Source organism: Peromyscus californicus, unplaced genomic scaffold (assembly GCF_007827085.1).
Source record: "Peromyscus californicus insignis strain IS unplaced genomic scaffold, ASM782708v3 Scaffold_19__1_contigs__length_69161282, whole genome shotgun sequence".
NCBI classification, from domain to species: Eukaryota; Metazoa; Chordata; class Mammalia; order Rodentia; family Cricetidae; genus Peromyscus; species Peromyscus californicus.
This window is the reverse complement of record NW_026294491.1, coordinates 46,739,410-46,754,726: the sequence shown is the minus strand read 5'-3', so window position 1 is coordinate 46,754,726 and position 15,317 is coordinate 46,739,410. Positions and strand designations below refer to the sequence as shown.

Here is a 15,317-nt window from a genome sequence, read left to right as displayed (position 1 = left end):
AATCTCATAATGCATACATGCGTCAAATATCAGATTTTTAATTTTTGTACATAAATATGTACAAATGTATTTGTCAATTTTATTTTATCTTTTAGAAGAAGTGTTAAAAGAATAATATTGCATTTCACTCTTATATATTTCCTCTTTTGGGAATCCTAGTGTTCAGAAAGAGGTTAAGAAAGAAGAGTCACTTATAAATGCAGACTATGAAACAGGCACCACACCTCCACAGGTTCAAGGGAAATGGGATCTCAGGACTGAGATTGCAAGTAGAGACCAACCACTACCAAGAAGCTATTTTAAATTGGTACTTGGTCGCACAGGGAACATTAGCTTTCTTCAGTAGTGTGGCACTGAGTATATCAACCATACTCTAGGGTAGACCTTACAACTCAAATGAACTCCATGTTTGCTTGGTTTTTGGAATGGGCTTTTGGTTTCCATTGATTTATTTATTTATTTGTTTGTTTCTTTATTTGTTTATTTATTGTTAGGTTTTTTCATTTGTGTGTGTGTGTGTGTGTGTGTGTGTGTTGTTGATTTTTATTTTTCGTTCCTTCTTTTGTTTTTGTAGAGAAAGCATATAAAGATGTGTGTGTAGGCAGGTCAGAAGGATCTGGAAGAATTTGGGGAGGGGAAGCATGAACAAAATATAGTTCATGAAATAATTATAGACACAGCAACCATAGGATATCTTTAGTGCTTTTTCAAGTGAAGCTAATGTAGCTGGCTTCCAACAAAAGATGACTTTCTTCCTAGACTATAGGATCCAATTGGCTTAAGTAAAAAAGTAAGTGCTTACTCTTCAGGAGCACAGTGCTCTGAATTCTGAGAGCAAAGCTCTCTCCATTGAGTCTTTGTTAATCGTCCCACCTAAGGGAGAAAGAGAATGGTAAATAGTCAAGAAATGCCTGTAAACAGAAAGATCAAAACCAAAACCAAATCAAAATAAGAAACAATTGCAAATAAAACCTCAAAAATGACAATGGTTTATAAGATTTACAATATAGTTATGCAAACCCTTAGAATACTCATAAAATAAGACATTAGACATCAAAAAGTGGTAATATAATAAGATAATACATATATAACAAAACAAAATAAAAGTCTTTGAATTGGAGTAAGACAAATATGCAAAATATCAATTACTTTTATATTGTCAATATGCATTTCTGTTTTCCTCATGTAAGAATGGAATTTAGAAATATGTTGTTGTGTAAAGTAGTAAAAAAAAAAAGCATAAAAGCAAGAAATTCTGGGATATAAATTATGCACACACATGCATATCAATTATGCAAATAATTTAAAGGCACTCTCTTTAATTGCTTCCAATTCATAGCTGTGAAACATCAGGGAAGTGTTTGATTTTTTTCATCATTTTTATCTTTTCATGAATCAAAAATATCCTTTATCCTATATCCACATAGAAATTGGTAAAACTTTTCATGGTACTGCCTTATCTTCATGGACAAGATACACCACTATGGTCGGGCGGTGGTGGCGCACGCCTTTAATCCCAGCACTCGGGAGGCAGAGCCACGTGGATCTCTGTGAGTTCGAGGCCAGCCTGGGCTACCAAGTTAATTCCAGGAAAGGCGCAAAGCTACACAGAGAAACCCTGTCTCGAAAAACCAAAAAAAAAAAAAAAAAAGATACACCACTATGGCCTAGGCTGCATGGGGAGATGTATATAACCATTGGGTTAAGTCCCACAATACATAGTTTAAAAACTTTAGTTGAAGAAAATAATAGCTAAAAGTGAGATTACATGAAAGACATAATTTCTATGAACTATATGAATTGAGTTTAATTTAACATTCTAACCTAGAAAGGAAAATATATAGTTATTAACAATATATATTCTAAATTCTCAATGTCATAGATCTGAATGCTTGACTAATAATATGGTATTTCCCGTTTGTAGCTTACTAAAGTATAGTTTTTTAATATAGATTTTTTTCCCATTTTATAGTTCATTCTATACTAATATTTTAAGAAAGTTCACCTAAAATTACCTCAAACTGTTTTGATTTCAAGTTTCCCTTTCTTTAGAAACTTACTGTTTCTCTTTCATCCTTTGTGGCAATTCTTTGAAAGAGAAAATCAGAGTGTGTTATTGTAAAGCTCGGCAGTGAGTTCATAAAGGACAGCATTATGGAACAGCAAGGACAGGCTTTATCTGAAAAGGCCTTGATCGCCTTGTAGAGATGGATCATTTCCAGGCTTCACATGAGACTCTGCTCTGGGAACAGTCCCACAGGGCACAGGGATTTGATCTGCACTCCACTCATAAAAACAGACTGTAAACTACTTATTTTAGGTCAACTAGTTACAGGACAACCAAATCATGACTAAATGAAAACAATAATGAGCAGTAAAAACCTCTGTTCACCATGTTAAACAGCACACTTCCAAATTTGTCTTTCAATGAAGCTTAAGTAAAATTAACCTAAGACAAAAGATAAGAGACACAATAATGAAATTTGAATTAAAGTCATTGTTCAGTATTTTTTCTAAAACGATTTCAACTTATGCAATACATCATTTATGGAAGAACCAAATTTTGCATACTCTAAATCATGTGAAGATAAATTGAAAATTTTCACAGCATGTATTAAAATGCAATGACTCAATTCCAAAAACGAGCTGCTTCTGACATTATTCCAGGGTAATGAAATTCGTGTGATAGTTAAAGCAAACAAGCGACCGTCTATACACAGGCAATACTTATCAGTGACTTCCTATCTTGCAGAAACATATTTTAACATTTAAACAGGCCCACATTTTGCTCATCAATAACATGGTTGATCTGTCATTAGACTTTTCATTCATGTCATTGTCATGATGAAAGTGAGATGATATGGAACTATGAAGCAGCAGTGCCTCTGAAATTAAGAGTTCTAAAGCTTTATTTCTTGATTATATGCCATGGATGATGTATAAAACATAGAGGTAACACTAGCAACACTGTCTCTAGCACTTAGGAGATAGTGCCATATTACAGGCATCTTTTGTTCTTCATATTTGATCATTACCTAGAATGTTTATAAATCCTCATTTTTAATTTTGTTTTGTCTAGTTTTATGTCATCGTGACACAAACTAGAGTCATTTTGGAAGAGGTAACCTAAATTGAGAAAATGCCCTTACCAGGCTAGCCTATGAGCTAACCTATAGTGCATTTTCTTGTTTGATGATTTACGTGGGAGGGCCCAATTCACTGTGAGCAATGGTACCCAGAACAGGTAGTTCTAGATTGTATAAGAAAACAAGATAAGCCATAGTAAACAAGCCTATGAGCAGCACTTGCCCATGGCCACTGCATCAATTCCTGCCTCAGTGTTATTGCCTTAAGCTCCTGCCCAGGTTTTAATCACTGATGGTCTGTGCCTGGGATGTATAAGTGAAGTAAACTTCATCTGTTTGAGTTGGTTTTGGTCATTATGTTTTTATCAAAGTAATAAAAATCTAAGACACATACATGAGTTTTATTAGGACATTTAAACACATACACATCTCTATACTTCTTCTTTTGTCTCTCCTGCATTATCTTCCCATGGCCACTTTGTTTTTCATTGTTTGTCTCTTTGCTCTTCTGCCTGCAGAGTCTGTCATTCTGCTTCCATGACACATGTACCTAGTTTGCATACATTTTTATTTATTTAAAATGTAATTCTATCACTTTCGCCTATTTTGTCCTCTCCAGCCACTTCCAAGTCCCTTTCCTACAACTCCTTTCATGTCCTGATCACTCTCAAATAATATAGCCTCTTCCTCCCAGTTTTATATATATTCTTCCCAATTCATATATATATGAAAAATAGGATCAACTGGCTCTATGTACTTAGCATTTGTCCATATATTTTAGAGTTGACCACTTGGGACTAGTCTCACTGTCCTTTAAAGCAGTCATCAGTTGCTTTTAGATCCTTGCCAAAGGTTATGATCCCATGAGGTGTTCCTCTTATTGAATTAGCATGCCTTTTTATATTGCCAATGTCCAGATCTTATTCAGCCATTTACATGAGAGACTGATTCACAGCAGATGTCCTGTGAAGTCTTATAATCTTGTCTTTCTACCCCTCTATCTCAATATTATCTGAGTCACAGATGCACAAGTTGTGATGTAGATACTTTCAATTTTTGCTGAGCTCCCCAAAATCTCTTGATTTCATCAATGTGTCAAGATGTGGTTTTCTGTTATGGTCTCCATTTGCGGTGAGGAGAGCCATCTTTGATGGGTGATGACAGCTATACTTATCTGTCAGTATGAGGATAAGATTCTAAACTAAAAACCTTTTGTAAAGTTATGGAAACAGTCAATTGATAAAAAAAACATAGAATGAAAATGAACCTTTGTCAGGAATATAACTGAATGAGGATTAATGTCCAGTTATAGAAAGAACATTTTTAAAAAGGAACAAAAAGAAATTAAAATCAAACCAAAACCAAGAATCAATTATGTCAAGGAAAGAAATGATCCAATGAAAAAAAAATGGGCCAGAGATATCTAAATAGAGAACTCTCAATATAAGAAATAAAGTGGCTAAGGAAACACTCAAAAATGGTCAGCATCCTTAGCTTTTTCAGCAATGCAAATTGAACCAGCTTTATGATTTCCTCTTAACTCAATAAGAAAGCTAAGATAAAATTAAACATTGAAACAAACTGACCAAAACAAAGGGACCTGACAGCAAATGTAGCAAGGTTGTAAGGAATGGAGGATTCACTGTCAGCAGTAATGCAATTTGGTGCAGCCACTCTGGAAATCATTATAAATATCCTCCCTAAATCTAAAAATGAAACTACCATATCACCTATCTATAACACTCTTTGGCATATGCACAGAGGACTTCACATTCTACTCTACAAATACTTGCACAGCTGTCTTCCTATCTACCATACTCACAATAGCTAAGAAATTGAAACAACCTAAGTGTCCCTCAACAGATAAATGGATCATGAAAATATGGTACATATATAAAGTGGTATACTATTCAACTACAAAAAAATGAAATCAATAAATGTGTTCCCATATATTTATGGACATAGAATACTAAAAGGTAACCCAGACAGAGAAAAAACAAGCACTGAGTGTCTTTTCCTATCTGTGGTTCCTAACTCAAACCCTTAGATGTGAATACATCTAAGATACAACATGAAGTAACCACAGAACCAGAAAAGTATAAAAGGACTGTGGGGGAGGCACTTGATGGGGAACAGCACAGTAACGGTGAAATGAAGCAGAAAAGAGAATAAAAGGAGAAAGAGGGTCTGCATCTGGGAGAGGGTAGGGGGATAAGGGACAAATAACATCAAGGTTGTTTGATAAAGCAACATGGAGTCATAATATTTTATATTTACCTGAAATATATATTATGTGTGTGTGTGTGTGTGTGTGTGTGTGTGTGTGTGTGTGTGTGTGTATGAAGTAATATCATTAGGGGTGATCATGATCTCCATATGTATTGTATTATACTCTTGCTTTTTTAGTAGAAATGTGATGTTTTATTACAAGGAGTCTCACAATATGAAAATATCTCAAAAAGGAAGCTAGTCTAACAATCTCCACCTGCAGAATTGTGAGAAGACAGGGCAATGTGAGTTTTTCTGCTTGCCTGAGACCAGTTAGAAGCTATAAACAGAACCAATCTAAAAATGACTGTTACCTAATCTTGAAACTAAGGGGTCTTGGAAGGCCCAGGTATCCCTTGTAGAATGCCTAATAAGGGCATCTTAACAGAGTTCATAAGCAGGCACTTGGCAGTTTGGGAATTTGTCTTATGGTGGTTTTCTTTCCTTGCAGGCCCTACAGGGTTCAAAACTAACACCTGGGACTCCATAGACAAAGCAGCTTTGGGAACAGTTCCCCTAGCACCACTGCTCTGGGCTTTGGTCTCTGGTTTCTTTCCATCCCCTGGGGACATTATATTTAGTATATTTTATGTAAATACAGAAAGGAATAGAGAATAAAAAATATGAAAGATTGGGGAGAAGTGAGGAACTTGGGGAGAGGCCAAAGCCACAGATCTTGATTGGGTCAATTGGACCTCTTTTTTTGAATCCTTTAACTTCTGACTTCTCCTTGGTTTTCTACTCTTCTGTGGCTTCTTTTTCCTCTTCTAGATCTGTGTCAATTTTATCCTCTGTTTTGACTCCTTTGACTTTTTTGAAATTAGTAGAGTTCTTGAGACCACCTCCTCCTTCCTCATCTGAATCGGATTGGAGACTTCTTTCTCACTTGGAATTCGTTTGTCAGAGGAGCAGACAGAGATGCTTTTAACAGGGTCTTCTTTGTTCTCATCACTACTCTTCTCTGGAATGGCATTTGGACCACGTGTGCATGGGACAGCATTCTGAACTTCTTAAAGAGACACTGCTTGAATTTTTCTAGATATTTGTTATGTTCTGGTTAGTCATAGTGGAAGGATTTATGTGAAGCTTGAAATCTGGTCCAAAGTATTCAAAGTAGTCAAAGTAGTCATTGTAAAGTAGCTCATTAGGGATCTCTGTGTTTAGGGCAACAGATGTTTCATAAGTCCAGCACCGAAAGACATTACAGGTGGTATATCCATCTCCTCCTATATTATTGGCAAGTTGCAATAAACGCCACACACTTGGCATGTCCCTTGATGGTCAGGTTGGAGGAAACAAACCAATCCCCAGACAGGAACTTGGAGCCAAACTTAATGACCACTGAACTAGGCTGGAAATTCTCCATTACTTCAGAAAAGATGGGCTTGAAAATGGCTTCATAGGACTCATCATAGATTCTATCTCAGAGCAGTTAGTTAACAGCATGTTACTTGCCTTTTCCAGCCCCAATATCATGCCAGTCCCCAATTCCTGGGAAGTACTCTCCGTACTTATAAATGGACACAGTCATAACCCAGTCAGTGGTGTAGAAGGCCTCTTCCAAGCCATTGACATAGTGAATATCTGTATCAATATAGAGCACCCTCTGGTGACATTTTAGCAGTTCCAGGATGACTAAGAAGACATCATTTATGTAGTAGAAGCCAGATGCTTCAGACTTCTTTCCATGAGGCAGGCCCCCAGTCCAGTCCACAGCAATGTCCATTTGTGTCTTAAGTTTCACAGCACTTGCCATAACGACACCAGCAGACACTTGACAGAACTCAAACAAACCATCAAATAGTGGCAGTCCTCACAAACATTGAATCCCAGCATCTGTTTGCTGTACTCAGATATGTTACCTAGGCAAATGGAACACAAGAATTGAAAACAGACCTATAAACAGCATCAATTTATATGTCGCCTATTGAAATTTATCATTCTACAGTCTCTGCTTTAATATATTAAATATATACATTCATCATTTTGTATCTAAAATATCCAGATACTTTATTTCAGCTCATTTTGCATTTTGCTCTTACCTAAACAGTATTGCAATATCTGAATACATAATACATTAGTATTCATATATTTAATTCACAAGACTAAGGTCAAAGAGGTTAAACACTTCTCCACAGGTGAAAATATTACTAAGTGGCAAAGCATGACCTTGAACCCATGCATTCATATTTCAAACACTGTGTACTTTCCAATATTTCAAACCTCCTGGTTATGAAGTCAATTGGATTTAACCTTCAATTTAGAAGTAATTAAAGTTAGTAATTCTTAAGGATTCTGAGCACTCTAAGTATTCCAAATTGTTTGTGGGATTTAGGTTAAGTGGGTAGAAATGATGATTCACATAAAACATTCATTTTTAATGAATCATTTTATTACACGTTAAGGGATTATGAATCAATGAAAATGTTGACACTAATATACATATTAAAGTCAGCTTGTCCATAGTTTGGGTTCTAGGGAACTGTCTGACTCAGATGTCCAAGGATTTAAATTTTTTATTTCATTTTATTTGTATTGCTATTTTAAATAAAATTATTTTAGTGCTCTAAAATTTTAATTGTTCAGTTTTACAACACATTTTTTATATTTGTTATTTATCTAGATTCTTTTTTAAAATTAGATTTCTAAAAATAAAAATGAAGAAAAGTAAAAATTTTATTTTTAGAAATAGTAAACTCATAATTCTTCATGCTTCATTTTATAAATGAATTATGCTTGGGGAATATTAAATATGACATATTAAAATCACTTACATAATATTTAAGTTACTTAAAACATTTTTTCTAAGTTACATCATAAAATATCTTGGAAAATTATCTTAATTTGGGGTTAAACACATGCCTGAAATTTTAATTTTCTTAATGACAGGAAACATTAAGTCCATTTTAGAGAAGCTGTGGTATCTGCACAGAGAACTACACACAGTTAAATAATGCTTTGTTTATATTAATAAATGACAGCTTCATCTACAAAAAGCTAAATGAATACATTTTATATAAGAGAATTATTATTGACCTGTTTTGATGTATTTTATATTTTTCTGAATGAATTAATGTTTTCAATCCCATTATATTCTGAAATTATCATTCTTTGATGAGAACTTACTTAATCCTCAAGATGTAGCAGACATGGATCCACAAATGAAGGACATATTGATGAATGAAAAATTCCAAGCTTTGTATAACTCAAATCCAGCAATGAAAATAGTTTGTAAAAGTGTAATTAAATATTGATCACTGTTAGCTAGGCAAAATTTACAGACTACTTCTTGAAAAGGGGTAAAGAAAAATTAATATTCAACTAAGATGTGATGGTAAAGAAGAGCTCATCAGTGAATAAAAATCAAGTGAAGAGTTTTCCTTTCAATGAAAATAAACAAGCATAACATGGATAGATAACCTATCAATTTTAAAAATTCTGATATTAATTTAATGCAAATCACATTTTAGAAAAGTTAATAAAGTTTACAATTGTTCTAAAAAGAGATGTGGATTCTTTTTAAAAGAAGAAATGGTCCTAAATGAAATATGCTTTATACAGTTAGATATGGAGAGATGCCTCAAGCTGTTAGAAATATTTGCTGCATGGGCACAAGTTTGTTCCCAGAACCCACATCAGGCAGCTTAAAAACACTTGTGACTCCAGCTACATGGTATTTAAAAACTGTTTCTTGTCTCTGAAGCCAACCTCATATGCCATAAGCAGACACATACATACATACATACATACACACACACATGTGCATATGTATATATGTATATACACACATATATATGTATACATATATATGTTCTATATATACAAATATGTAATATACGTACATAATCTTTCTAAAAGCAAAAACAAAATGAAAAAGTAAATTTGGAAATATAGGAGAAAAAATAAAATATCTGTTGAAATGTAGAATCAAGGATATTTAATAATCACATTCAATAAACTAGGTGATAAATGGTTGTGAGCAGTGGGCACCATATTAACCAATGTTGCTTCTGGAGTTTTTAGCTTAATAGAGCTTGAAAAATTACATCTATCTATCACAAGGAATTTGGAAGAAAATATTCTCAGGGAGAATAAGTTTGTTGCAGATCAGTTCATGTAGAATCCTGTTTAGTACACCTCAATGTAAGGCTACAGAAAAGTTAGAATTAAGTATTAAATTTGAAAGGAGATGAGAAAGACATGCATATTTTTTAGGGGACCACACTTGATTGTGATGGGAATCACCAGAGCAGGATTGTTTACAATAGGAAAGGATCCTTAAGGCTCTAACCACAGGGCAAACACGGTTTTAGATGTGCTGGGGCCATGAGTTAGGAGACTGTGGAGATCAATTAAGAAAGTTTCAAATCATGTTTAATTTCCAAATTAAGGAGAAAAGCAGCAAAAGGAAGATTTTTAAAGCATCCATTAAAAATAATGAAGGAGTCTGATTCCAGGCTAAGAGCTAATGTAGAAAGTATTAGGTCTATCATAGGTGATGTGAGGGCTTCACTTACCTGGCACAGCTCATGGGTAAATCTACCCCCATGCAGATATTCTGCACAGCGGGTTGGGTAGGGTCTCTAACAGTGTTGCAGCCAGGACCTCTGCTCCTCTTATCTAGCATCCACCTGAGAGCAGACTGTTCTCTTGTTCAGGTGTCCATGTCATGACCCTAGTTTAAGACTTTTTCCTAGTGTGTCTTATGTGGACACCATGTGTACAACCAATGTGGGGGGCATACTAAGACTTGGTGTCTGGAGGATTTGTTCTTACTCGGCCGTTTTCCCTACAGTGCTGCAGATGTACAGAGTGCGGGGAGCTTTTCCTTCAAGGGAACAATTGGGGGCAGATGGTCTTCACAATTTATTGCAGTTTTAGATATACATGGTGCTCTCCTGAGGGAAATGGCATGTTGAAGGTGACAATATTTTTTTCTGCCTAGGGTCTGACTTACACTATGGCTGTTAATAAGTTTTTAAATGGTGCTGTGATTTTTGCCTTGAAGTTTCAATCAATCATCTTAGAAATTGGGAATCTGGTACTCTTCAGCTCAGCTCCGTAAGAAGAGCATGAGAGCCCAGGGTTGAAATAGCTATGGGATTCTCAAAGCTTGGCAGACTTGATGTTTCCTGATCTCAAAACTGTGTCTTTGGAAGAATTCCCTTGAGGAATATACACCCTAAACCTACAATGTCACTGAGGGAGAAGTTTAAACCCAACACAAATCAACAGTTTCCCTTACTGCCAACTTTTGTTAGCTGAAAATATTATTTCTCACTCCACCAGGAGGGGAATTTTTAAATCATTTAAAACAATTTGAACTAGAATTTTTTGTTTTATTAGGCCTTACAAGAGAATCATAGACTTAATTATGAAAAAACTTAAACTAAACAAATATTATCATAAATGTGAACAGTGTTATTTTAAATCAAAAAAGGAAAAGGCAGAATTAAATTGATATCTTAATGCAGTGAGTAGCTGTTCCAGCTTTGACCTTGAAGCACTGCTCCTAGTGAGGAAGTTGGTAACTGCCACACCTTCCTATGACCTGCCCCTGGGGTGTGGTTAAGACAGGAGCCCTTAAGACCAGAGATCCATACATTCTGGCCCTCTTGGCTCCTTTGATCCTGGATGCCGGATTGCAGACCAAGCCAGAGTTCTGCAGAGAACCATGCTGGACTGCACCTCACCTCTCCTAGATCCTGTAACTGACCCCTTTACTAACTGTAAGTTACCCTGAAATAAACCTCCTTTTAACTACCAGATAAACTACTTGGAGTTGCCTTGTTAATTCCCTGCTTTATCTGTCGTCCACATGGGGCAAACGCCTGGGTAGTCTCCACCCTCAGCCTCCTCTGTTGCTGCTATGGCACACTTTCCACACTTCCCTGTCTCTTAAAATTCCCACCCCTCCTGGGGACCTAGTGCTTACTGGTTCAGCCCATAACCACTGGGTACTGCTCCTTCCCTTGCTTCCTCCTCTCCAGCTCGCAGGGCACAAGCACCCACATTGCTGGATTCTGTAGCAGGGCACAAGCACCCACATTGCTGGATTCTGTATATTGGACTTCTTGCTGCATAGGTGCCAAGGAGCACCTCTGCCTGTCTGGTTCCATTCTTTATGCAAGGGAGCAGCTGAGTCCAGTCCCGTGGCAAGCTTAGTCCCCAAACCTGTGAGAGCTGCCTGAAGAAGGTACAGCTGCTTAGCCTGCGCTGGCTCCTGCCTGAGCCCACGGTTTCCACTATATCTCTACGAAGTCCTCAGAGGCAGCCCAGTTAGAATGGACAAGGAGGTGAGGTCTACCACTGCCCAGCTGGCTCCCTGAGGGCGCTGCCCTCACAGCTGCTCATAGGCACTGAAAGGGGCTCTTGTTCACTGTGGCCAGCTGTTGTCCTTGCCACCTGGAACTCTCCACCCCATGAGCTCAGGGTACTCAACTCCACACATTGGCCTCTTGTTTGATGGAAGGGCACTGAGGGTCGAAAGAGGCCCTGAAGCTCCAGGGAAATGCTGGAGGATCTGATGCGCTGCTGCCACCTCTCCTCCCCACGTGTCCTTGGGACACTCTGCTCCTGCCTGCAGATGCCGCCAGCCAAAGTCTTCAATGGGACCTACTTGGCACTACACTGGTGACACCTGCTAGACGAAAAACACTACCTACACCCCAAAAACCATCACAAGGATGGTAATATAAGCAAGCCAGTGTTTCATTTCAGTAAGAGTACTTGATAATTTTACACCTTGAAAGTGATTAAAAATTTTTGAATATTTCTCATAATATGGAAGAAAATATTACTTCACAAAAATATAAAAACTTTTTTTTTGCATGTATGATGAATGACATTTTATTGGAAATACATGACCTTCCTGGGGTGTATCTGGCATGCACCATTTTGGCATATACCAGAATAATTCACACAGCATTCAAAAACTGGCTTAATAATAATAACAAAGATGAGTCATTATTGGGACTGATACAGACATTACAAGATAGCAGTGAAAACTTACATAAAAAGATTCTTTCTCTGGAATCTGCTAACTAGAATTTACAAGGTCGTAATAAAGACTTACATAACAGGCTCCTTAGTTTGGAACTGGGTAACTTATTACAAGAACTTCAGTTCATTAATAATAAATATATAGCCAGATTTGATTTTATTGATAATAAATATGAATACTTAATGAAAAGAGCAATAACTCTCCAGGGTGAAGTTGTTGCTACTCAGACACTTTATAAGGAAGAAAGAATATTATTAACTGATAAAATAAGGTCTATGAAATCATGTGTTTCAGAAGAACAAAAAAGGTTGCATGATTCCATGAGAAATCTGGAATCCCTTGCAACAGAGGAAGTTAACTCACTGGGACAGACCCTAAGTGCTTGTTTGCAAGCCCTGGAAGAAACTCTCAGTAAGTGTGACAAGGGACCTAATAAGCAGAAGGGCAAGACCATACAGGTCACAACATCTCCCGATGACTGTCATACAATGGCATATCCTTTCATCATGAGAGGCCAGCAGATAATAGACACTCTGAGCCAATGTAGAATATATATTACAACCAATCTCAATGAGAGATTTTTTAAACATGTGAAGAAAGTTGTAGTCAGATGGCATATACTCAACATTTGTAAGATAGATGTTAAATACATGGCCTACCTCAAAAAGAATCATACAAGATGACTGGAATCAGTCAATTTCAGCTACTCTGGAATACAGCCAGCTGTGGTGATATTTTATTTGTGCTGAAATATGGTGATATTTTATTTGTATGTTAATAAATAAAGTTTGCCTGGAGATCAGAGGACATAGCCAGCCATTTTTTAAGTAAACATAGAAGTCAGGCAGTGGTAGAACATGCCCTTAATCTGATCACATGGCAGGCAGGGTCTCTGTGTGTTCAAGGACATACTAGGGAACAGCCATGGGTGGTGACACATGCCTTTAATTCCAGTACCAACCATGGACTCTTGGAGGTCTGTACAGACAGGCAGTGACAAGGAAGTGAAGTAGCTGGGCTAAGAGCCAATGAGAGGACAGAACAGCAAGGCAATAAAAGCCTGGGTAGACAAGACATAGCTCTCTTGGGAAGCTACAGCAGTGTGGTTAGTTAAGGCTAGCTGGCAGCTCTCACTATTTCCTTGGTCACTAAGGGTTTCATCCCTATATTTGGATCTGTATTTCTTATTTAATAAGACCATTTAGAAATTCATCTACAGCCAGCAGTTGCAATGGAAAAGCTGGTTGAAAGAGGAGGCTAGGAACATGGAACAACAGAGTAAGATCAGAAGTTTTGAGATCTCCCAAGATCAAATTCTTGGTGAGGAATGTTTCACTGACAAGAATGTATAAGCCATTTATGATGAGCATACAATATCCCTATGCCATACAGCAGCTCTAAAGGCTTGGGGAAAATTCCAGAGTCAAGAAAACCAACTGAGATGTACACCAAGATATTCCAGGAACCACAAGAACCTTTCATTGATTTTTTACAATATATAACAAAAGCTGTGTCAGATAAAGAATTAAGACAAATATTAAATGAGTCTTTGGCATTTAACAATGCTAATACAGAATGCAAAAGAATACTTATGCTATTAAAGGTCAGATCAGATCCTTTGGAAGAATGGATTCAGTACAATAATAGTGTTAAGTCTCTTAACTATAGTAATGAGGCTTGAATAGGAGAGGCAATTGCCAGAGGTGGAAGAAAGCCCTGGGGTACCAAATGTTTTAAGTATGGTATACCAGATCATATTCATAAGTAAAACCTATACACAGGATGCTCCTAGTAGTAATACTCCTTCTATAAATAACCCAAACAGAGAACCTAACCTTCAGGATTATGTAAAAGATGTGGCAAAGGCTGACATTGGACCAATGAGTGCAGATCCATAATAGATAAACAAGGCAACCCTTTACCAGTGGGAAATGCCTCAAGAGTCCTCTTCCAGGCCCCCAAATTGAATGTGATCCAAACATTTCCAGCCACTGTGGAGGAAATTCCTCTCGAGGACAATTAAATAACCCAGTGTCTAATGTAAAGAGTGGTACTGCAATGGATGATAGAACAGCTCTGATAGATGAATCAAAATTTCCAAAGAACACAATAAAATGAATATTTTTGGCAGACTTCCATAAATGAACAAAGACAAAAGCTTAGAATTTGAATTAATGGCATTGTTCTAGACCTGATAGACACAGGTGTGGATATGACTATAATTACACCAAAATCATGGCATCTGAATTAGGCTCTTCAAGGGTAGATGTCCAATTTCTAGGGATTGGATCCCTATCTCAGACAAAACAGAGTTTGATATGGGTTGAATACATAGGGCCAGAAGGACAGAGAGGAAGGCTGAAGCCATATGTGGCAAATGTACAGTGAATCTTAGGGGCCAAGATCTGTTACACCAGTGGAATACCCAGATTAAAATTCCTATGATCTCAGAAAGGGAATATAGACTAATGTACCTTTCTAGGAATAATATTATAACATGCTATAAAAAAGTCATCAACCATTCAGACTGTACATAAACAGAGCACAAATGCTGTTGAACACTCAGAAGTACCAAAAGCCTTACCTTTCAAAATGGCTAACTAATAAACCTGTCTGGGTTGGACAACGGCCTTTGACAAAAGAGAAGCTACAAGCTTTAGAACAGCTGGTTAAAGGGCAGTTAAATGCTCAACACATTAAAGAAACTACCAGCCCTTGGAATTCTCCTGTATTTGTTATTTTTAAAAAAAGTCTGGTTATTGGAGACTGCTGAGAGATCTGAGAGCTATTAATAAAGCAATTTAGCCTATGGTCTCCCTACAGACTGTGATACCTTTGCCCTCTCTGCTACCCAAAGAATGGCCTTTAAGAGTTATTGACTTAAAAGACTATTTCTTTACCATACCTTTACAAAAAAATGATAGAGAAAAATTTGCCTTCACAGTACCTAATTATAACCA

The 15,317-nt window shown here is 36.8% G+C and overlaps 1 pseudogene; it reads right to left on the bottom strand.

The window, feature by feature from the left end:
* Positions 1–15,317, bottom strand: part of LOC128113927 (histone deacetylase 1-like) — an 81,784-nt pseudogene that overhangs the window by 42,694 nt on the left and 23,773 nt on the right.